General features: G+C 41.0%; 1 protein-coding gene across 2 annotated transcripts in view; it reads right to left on the bottom strand.

Annotated features, from left to right (window-relative positions):
- Nucleotides 1–10,000, bottom strand: part of LOC125046197 — a 247,238-nt gene that overhangs the window by 228,082 nt on the left and 9,156 nt on the right. The window lies entirely within an intron of this gene.

Below are 10,000 nucleotides of genomic sequence, written 5' to 3'. Positions count from 1 at the left end.
ACATACATACATACATACATACATACATACATACATACATACATACATACATACATACATACATACATACATACATACATACATACATACATACATACTTACATACATACATACTTACATACATACATACATACATACATACATACTTACATACATACATACTTACATACATACATACTTACATACATACATACTTACATACATACATACTTACATACATACATACATACATACATACATACATACATACATACATACATACATACATACATACATACATACATACATACATACATACATACATACATACTTACATACATACATACATACATACTTACATACATACATACATACATACATACATACATACATACATACATACATACATACATACATACATACATACATACATACATACATACATACATACATACATACATACATACATACATACATACATACATACATACTTACATACATACATACATACATACATACATACATACATACATACATACATACATACATACATACATACATACATACATACATACATACATACATACATACATACATACATACATACATACATACATACATACATACATACATACATACATACATACATACATACATACATACATACATACATACATACATACATACATACATACATACATACATACATACATACATACATACATACATACATACATACATACATACATACATACATACATACATACATACATACATACATACATACATACATACATACTTACATACATACATACATACATACATACATACATACTTACATACATACATACATACATACATACATACATACATACATACTTACATACATACATACATACATACATACATACATACATACATACTTACATACATACATACTTACATACATACATACATACATACATACATACATACATACATACATACATACATACATACATACATACATACATACATACATACATACATACATACTTACATACATACATACATACATACATACATACATACATACATACATACATACATACATACATACATACATACATACTTACATACATACATACATACATACATACATACATACATACATACATACATACATACATACATACATACATACATACATACATACATACATACATACATACATACATACATACATACATACATACATACATACATACATACATACTTACATACATACATACATACATACATACATACATACTTACATACATACATACATACATACATACTTACATACATACATACATGCATACATACATACTTACATACATACATACATACTATGGGAAACAAGTCGACTCGTGGAAAGTTGTACCGAGAATCGAGGCTCGAGGGCGCAGCTTGACACCCCACGAGATATTTTTACCTCTCAATCATTTATATTTCTGAACCCCCTTTACGACTCTTTTCTTTCCCCCATCATCTTCATTTTCATTTCTTTTCTTTTTTTTCCCCTTTCTCTTTCTTTTTTCTATCTTAGACTTTAATGATCTCAACCCCTAAATAAGACCACTTCGCGCATAATGGAATCGCGATGTTATCAAATGCTACGCACCTTCGGGACCTTAAAAGTCACACCAGAATGGCTTTATGAGAGGAATTCACGTCAGGCAGACGGCCCTCGGACATTAACCATTCATGCAAAAGAGCACTCAATTACACTCACGTCAGATTCGCGGCGCACGCGGAGAATAGCCAAGGGAAGTGTTAAAGAATGCCGGACGCTGAGGGTCCCCGAAGGAGCCTGCTTGGGGGGGGGGGGGGAGGATGGAGGGTGGAAGGAAGGAAAGGAGGAAGAGGAAGGAAAGGGGAGAGAGAAGGAAGGGAAGGTAGGAAAGGAAGAGTGAATGGGGAGGGAGGGAGGGAGAGGGAGAGGGAGAGGAAGAGGGAGAGAGAAAGAGAAAGAAGGAAAGAAAGGAGGGAAATAAAGGAGGTAGGGGGAGAAGGAACGGAGGAAGCAAGAGCAAGAAATAAGAAAAATATGAAAGAATTTGAAGAGGAGGGTAGTCGGATATCCAGGTGAGCGTGAAGTAGGGAGTAAGTGCGAGATGGAAAGATAAGAGGGAAACAACACGAGAAGAAAGGAGGAAGGAGGGAAAGTGGGAGAGAGAGGAGGGGGGGGGGGGGGTGGCGGGGACAAGAAGAAAACACGGAGGGTGACTTGTAACCATTTAAAGACACGGCGCAGGGGATGAAAAGCTTAATAAAAAAAAATCTTTATTACGCCGGTGACAGGTATTTATAACTATTCCATGTATCTGAATATCGACTGCATTAAGGTAAGCGATAATAATGGATTTGTATGGCTATTCCCTGTTTTAGATGATCATTCATGTATATTCATGGGAGTCCCAAGGCCCAAAGATATACTAACAGTAATGCATATGCAGATACCTGGAAAGAACTATTGTGGTCTTGTTAAACATCACAGTCTAGAAAGGTTTAGCATAAACATATCACGCTCAAACAATCCTCGGTATAACTTCATATAAATCAGCGTTTCTCCCAAACAGCAAAGACACAAGCATGCATCATAGCGCAGGTCGAAGGCGGAGAGCAGATACGCAGCATTCCTTAGCGTTACCAGAAGCAGCGGCCAGATGGCCATCATGCCATGCAGCAGATGCGTCTTGGGTCTGGCGCTATGCGGACTGCATACTTGGTGCAGCTTTACTTTCCTTTCTTGAGCTTTATCTATTCTTAATTTTCTTTCTTATATCTTCACTCTTGCTTTCCATCTGTCTCGTTTAAAAAAAAGGGCGATGGACAGTGATAATAGAAGAGAGAATGCAAATATGATAAAAGCAAGCAGAGACGGAAAGAAAATAAAGACCAAGCAAGAAGCCCTAAAGCGAAACGCAAACCACCGCTAAACTTTTCAAAATACTCCTTTCAGACGCGGCCTCCCCCCCCCCCCCTCCTCCTCCCTATGAAGATTTACATACCTCGAGTCCTCCTGTTATGCATTTCGGGGTCACGCCCACGTGGTTATTCGGTGGCTCGGTTACAGCAGGGCGTCACCGACCGAGTATCATATTGGATGTTAAATAAGATGCGGTTCCCGTATTCTATCCATGGCGAGTGTAGTCTAAATAGAAACTAAGTAATTTTCTAAGTGAACCCTATATGGAAAAGAGAAAGCACAGCTGGGGCACTATATTCCGAAATATACATCTAAGCTGCCATTAATACATATGCTAAGGATGAAGATGAAATAAAAATATCGAGATATCTATCTTCCTTTCTCTTCTTGATGTTAAACATGACCCTTCTTTATTGTCTTCGGCGCGTGATACGACCTACGTAGAGTGAGTAATAAAACGTTTGAACATTACGTCGTAAATGCAAATTTCCGCCGGGTAATGCAGGTGGCCCTCTTAAGTGACTTGATTAACCGGATGTAAGTAATCGGCCGAGAATATTCAAGAGTCTGACCCCATTAACATGCATAACACCAACTCTCTTCCACGTGTGAGACTCCAGTAGGTTCCTATACAAAATTCCCCTCTGGAAGCGCCTTCCTCATGTCAAATATTTCCCTTTTTCCTACACCTCTGGGAAATGACACCTGCTTGTTCAGTCCGGTCAGACGCTCGGTCACGGAAGTTCGAATCCTGCTCCAACCTGTTTGTCTCGTCGTGCAAGATTCGCGGCGTTTCACAACCGCGATCAAAACGCTTTGAAATGTCCATTGTTGCGCTGTGGACAATCCAAACCGGACTATCTTTGTCTGTCAAAGGCAAATTCCCTACTGGATCTTTATAGACATTCAGAGGCATATTTACCTTACGAAATGACATAAGAAAGAAATGTGAAGAAATGACAGACGATATTTTTCATTGAACTATCCGCCTTGGGAGATACTGTGAGGACATACCGGAGACATTCCTCATTCGAATGAAGTATCCAAGGGAGGCATTTCGAAGGGAAAGTAATTAATTTGGACAAATCGCTCTCCTTCATTCACAAAGGACATAGCAAAGAAATTAGTAAAACATTACTTCCACATTTTTAAATCGAAACGTCCCAATGGCCGTTGAATCTGTTAGAATTCCTCAGTAATCGCAGCCAGATTTTTAAAATACACAGATTTAGTTCCACGACCTTGATCTTTTAAAATTAAAGCAAACAATCTCGCGGACAGAAGAGCAACCGTCAGGTACCGAGCGAGATCACAGACAGGTACCAATTCTTACATACCTGGTGAAAATGTCATCTTGAGAAAACCCTCGGTAGATAGCGCATACAATACTCTCCAAGGGACCACTGAATGGTAACCACAGCACATACCATTAACAGGTATCATCAAACCACCGCCGGCATCCCGTGCCCTCCGGCCCTGTCTCCCCGCCCTGTCCCATCTGTCAAAGCCAGGGACCCACAGAGGACAATGGAGGACGCTCCTGATCGCCTGATAGACACAGCCAAGACGCCCAAGTCTCTCTCAGGCACTCGAGCTTTGCGGACTCGATCTGGCGAGGACCTGATGGACCTAATGAAAGGACTTAATGAAAGAAGGAACCTCTCTTTTGAAAAGATAAAGACGGCGCTTCCTCTGTGATGAAGCCTAATCTACGACCTTATATTAAGGAAGTGATTTTCCCCTCCAAACATTTTTTAAATCATTTTTTCACCACAAGAGATTCAGAATTTGCTAACAGGTCTACCAGACACACCCTATTTCAGTGGAACATACCAAAGATGTAACTATGAACCGCTGAACACGAGAGCGAACATAAACTGGAGTCGCAAAAACTACATTTCAATCACGCGAAAAGGAAATGATTAGAGACACCCTGGGACAGAGCCTCAAGGTCCTGCTTCACCACCAAGTTCGAAAAATAAAGAACAGGTAATTTTTGGTTGAGGAAGGCCCCTGTGCATATGAATGAAGGCTAAATCTGGAAAATACTCGCATTCTGTTCGTCAATTCATATATAATTTTCGAGATGATTTGCGACAAGGAAAGAATGAAGCAAATACACCCAGGCACACACATGCACCTCTTATACACACATAAACCCCCTCATGCCACAGACTCCCATAAACCGCCTAATACAACCCCCCCCCCCCCTCCTCCTCCACACACACACAAATACAACCCCCCCCCCCCCCACGACACCCACGCACCAGCCGGCCAGGAAACGGAGCACCGCCGTGGCAGGAGATGCGCCTCATGACCTTGCCCACGTCGCTCCCAGGTGGAGCGTTCACCACTACATCTGCCGTCATGAGGGAACTCCTCGTCTACGGTCTGGCCGCCTGTGGGAAGCCTAGGGACGAACTATCGCCAAGACTATCAATGTTATCGACCTTCATTACTCTCTATTCTCAGGACTGAATGTCCTTAAGGCTGTCTATTTTCATAAGTCTATTCTCAATATTGTCTAATCTCAGGATTATCCATTCTTATAACTATACTTCCTCGGCGGCGCTTATCCGATAGAGCTCAGATTCTACGATGGCGGACACGGTCAATTAACGTTTCTTTGTCAACTTCGGAACACCGTCGACGGTAATTCTTGTTTCCGTTTGTAAAGGGAAGTGAAATACAACTTCTTGTTTTTAGTATCTTCTTCATTACATCTGTCCCTACATATCATTAGATGTATTACCAAAATACCGATACTTTTCCTCTCTCTCTTTCTTTTTCTTTTCCTCTCTCTCGCTCCTCTCTCTTTATCTCTCTCTCTTATCTTTCCTCTCTCTCCCTCTCTCTCTCTCTCTCTCTCTCTCTCTCTCTCTCTCTCTCTCTCTCTCTCTCTCTCTCTCTCTCTCTGTATATATACATACATACATAATTTATATATATATATATATATATATATATATATATATATATATATATATATATATATATATATGCTACACACGCGTGCCTTACAGCCCCCAGCCCACATCACAGATCAAGCTCCACCCAAGCCCATCTCCCACACCCACGCTTCTCCTTACACCGAATGACATACTGTCTGCTTAAGAAAATAAAGACTCAACAAAGAAAGAAGAACCAGTGACAAAAGCAAGTAAAAAATAAGGGGGGGGGGGGGAAATAAAACAAAACTAACCCCTAGGTTTAAGGAGTGCCAGTGACACCTTCTCCGCCATTTCGTCGCTCGAGCCAAGCGGCGGAAGCCCCAGGAGGTCGAGGCGGCAGGACAAGGACGATTCCGGTGACGTCGGTCCTCGCGAGACCTCGAGACCGAAACGCACAGACCGCGAGCAGCCATGCGTGTAATGACGTAATGGCTTGAGCTATGAGACGGTCATGTTTGTCTGTTTGCCTTTATCTGGGTCGTTTATTTCTCCATTTGGTGGATTGCCGTTGATGGAATGACAGGGTTTTGCGGATTGAAGAGGAGAAAAGGCAAGGGGAAGGAGAAATATGGGAAGTGGAAGAGGAAGACAGGATAATAAGCAGTTGGGAGAATAAGAACAACATTGGGACAGGAAAAAAATGAGCAAGACTAAGACAATAAAACGCTAACTCACTTTTGAAATAATGAAACAAAAGGCACATAAAAGCACACTCCTTCCAAAGAACAGAAATAATTAAGCTATAATCCGAAATTACCATAGATAAAATTCAAGTAAAGGGAGCAACACAATCAGATGACCAGTTTTCATTGTCGGTGTAAGGCCACGAAGACAAAAACATATAAATACACGAAGGAAATCTTGAACTCCAGAAAACCAGTTTCTCGTTAATTGTGGCCCAGGATTACACGAATGCTAACACGGACTGTTTGGGTCCGGCTGCTCAGCGGCGCGGCCCCGGCACAAGGCAAGCGCATTTCAGTTGGCTTTTTTAAGGGCGCTGCGATTTTCTGCATCGCTGGAAGGCCTCGCAAACGCTCAGCTCATTATCATGAAGTATATACGCGATTAAGCTTAGAAAAGTGTGGGATGGAGGTGAGTATAACGAGGTCCGCGCTATTATTGCTGCGGGATATTTCACATAAGGATAGATCGCTTCGAGCGGGGTCTAGATTCTGTCGTAAGGACGGCTCCGAGGTCGTCTGCGGGCCTGCCCCTCCCTCCCTCACCCTACCTATCCTCTCTCTCTCTCTCTCTCTCTCTCTCTCTCTCTCTCACTCACTCACTCACTCACTCACTCACTCACTCACTCACTCACTCACTCTCTCTCTCTCTCTCTCTGCCTCTCTCTCTCTCTCTCTCTCTCTCTCTCTCTCTCTATATATATATATATATATATATATATATATATATATTTCTCTCATTCTCTTTCTTTCTTCCTTCCTTCCTTACTTTCTTTCTTTCTTTTTTCTTTCTTTCTTTTTTCTTTCTTTCTTTCCTTCTTTCATCTTCCCTCCCTTTCTGTTTTGGGATATGTGTTTCATTATATGTGCGAACACGTCGGGCACACGTCGTCTTTGCATGGCTATCTGTGCGTATGTATATTCATGTGCGTATGTCAGCGCGTGTATCAGTGACGCACGGGGGGCCGAGGAATCATGATGCGTCACCCGATATCGCCGATGGCCAAGATGATACCCTGACCCGCCGTGCCCTAGCAGGTCCCCCTTCCCGCCCTGTCTCGCACCCGCCCAGCATGAGACACCAAACGACACCCAACACACGCCGGGCAAGTTCAACCTCGGAGCAGCGAAGAGGGGGCGTTGGGAGGCGGCTCCGCGTGGACCGCTCACCTCAGGGAGAGATTCTACAGGAGTCGTTGGTTCTGGGTGTGAAAAGGGGTACGAAAGCGGGCATTCTTTTCTTGTATGCAAACGCATTATCAAAAGCTTGGGAAATATATAAAAATAGTAATATAAATATCTTAATATATACATAGCAAACATGCCTGAACTATGACGATGACACGAAACAAAGCTACGAACTGAAACACGGACGAAACAAAAGAGAGAGGCCAGAAACGAGCACGGCACGAGACCCCGGGAGGTACGGTACTGCAGACGACACCCGCGGACGAGCGAGGCGGAGGCAGGGAAAACAGGTTATCTAGAGGCACCAGATGGGATGCTGCGTCGGCGACCCGGAGGAGACAATACGCGAGGAGAATGCAGTGCGAGAGGAGGGAGAGAGAGAGGGGAGGGGGGAGAAGGGAGAGTGAGAGTGTGTGTGTGAGAGCGAAAGAGAGAGACAGAGAGAGAGAGAAGAGAGAGAGAGAAGGAGAGAGAGAGAGAGAGAGAGAGAGAGAGAGAGAGAGAGAGAGAGAGAGAGAGAGAGAGAGAGAGAGAGAGAGAAGGAAAGAGAGAGAGAGAAGGAAAGAGAGAGAGAGAAGGAAAGAGAGAGAGAGAGAGAGAGAGAGAGAGAGAGAGAGAGAGAGAGAGAGAGAGAGAGAGAGAGAGAGAGAGAGAAGGAAAGAGAGAGAGAGAGAAGGAAAGAGAGAGAGAGAGAGAGAGAAGGAAAGAGAGAGAGAGAGAAGGAAAGAGAGAGAGAGAGAAGGAAAGAGAGAGAGAGAGAGAGAGGGAGAGAGAGAGAGAGAGAGAGAGAGAGAAGGAAAGAGAGAGAAAGAAAGAAGGAGAGAGAGAGGGAGAGAGAGAGAGAGAGAGAGAGAGAGAGAGAGAGAGAGAGAGAGAGAGAGAGAGAGAGAGAGAGAGAGAGAGAGAGAGAAGGAGAGAGAGAGAAGGAGAGAGATAGATAGACAGAGAGAGAAGAGAAGAGAGAGAGAGAGAAGGAAAGAGAGAGAGAGAGAGAGAGAGAGAGAGAGAGAGAGAGAGAGAGAGAGAGAGAGAGAGAGAGAGAGAGAGAGAGAGAGAGAGGGGGGGAGAGAGAGAGAGAGAGAGAGAGAGAGAGAGAGAGAGAGAGATAGATAGATAGATAGATAGATAGAGAGAGAGAGAGAGAGAGAGACAGAGAGAGAATGAATGCAACGTATATACCACAATCACTGCTGGACATGCATCAGCAGAAGGGAGGGATGAAGAACGATTCGGGATAATGGAATATCTTATACGAGAGACGCCTGAGGGATGCAAGCCACGCGGAGGAAATCCGAGTGAGCATAGAGGGTAAAGGATAGGATAATAACAACAAAAAATAAACCGATATGCCTTTTTAATGGTCTCTTGATAATATGAGTGCTAACAAACGTGTGAAGAATTTGTTTTCCGAAAAATTATAATAAAACTGTTTTTAGAAAAAGTATAATAAAATCGTTTTTAGAAAAAGTATAATAAAATTGTTTTTAGAAAAAGTATAATAAAATCGTTTTTAGAAAAAGTATAATAAAATTGTTTTTAGATAAAGTATAATATGATTGTTTTTAGAAAAAGTATAATAAGATTGTTTTTAGAAAAAGTATAATAAAATTGTTTTTAGGAAAGTATAATAAAATTGTTTTTAGAAAAGTATAATAAAATTGTTTTCAGAAAAAGTATAATAAAATTTTTATTTTAGAAACATATAATAAAATTGTTTTTTAGAAAAAGTATAATAAAATTGTTTTTAGAAAAAGTATAATAAAATTGTTTTTAGAAAAGTATAATAAAATTGTTTTCAGAAAAAGTATAATACAATTGTTTTTAGAAAAAGTATAATTAAATTGTTTTTAGAAAAAGTATAATAAAATTGTTTTTAGAAAAAGTATAAGATTGTTTTTAGAAAAAGTGTAATGTAAAAAAACTATCTACATATTAAAAGTTAGACGAAATATTAAACCTTTAAAGAATGTAATGCTTTTTTATCACTTTCGACTTTCCTTTCACACGTCCGCTTATATATAGGTAACTCTGGGAACTTCAATGCAGCGCAGAGAATGATCAAACGTAAAATAGGAGGGTATTGTTTAGCGCATGATAAGGAGAAATTCAAATAAGTACTGCATTGTATTGCTGCTGGATCTGTAAAACAAAAGGAAAGTTTCATTTCTCGTGTGAATGGATTTTGTGGATTTTTTGCCTCAGGATTATATAAACGAAATACAGACTACTTCACTCGATCAAATAGT

This window comes from Penaeus chinensis, chromosome 38 (assembly GCF_019202785.1).
Source record: "Penaeus chinensis breed Huanghai No. 1 chromosome 38, ASM1920278v2, whole genome shotgun sequence".
NCBI classification, from domain to species: Eukaryota; Metazoa; Arthropoda; class Malacostraca; order Decapoda; family Penaeidae; genus Penaeus; species Penaeus chinensis.
The sequence above is the reverse complement of the archived record's forward strand: the minus strand, read 5'-3'. Positions and strand labels throughout refer to the sequence as shown.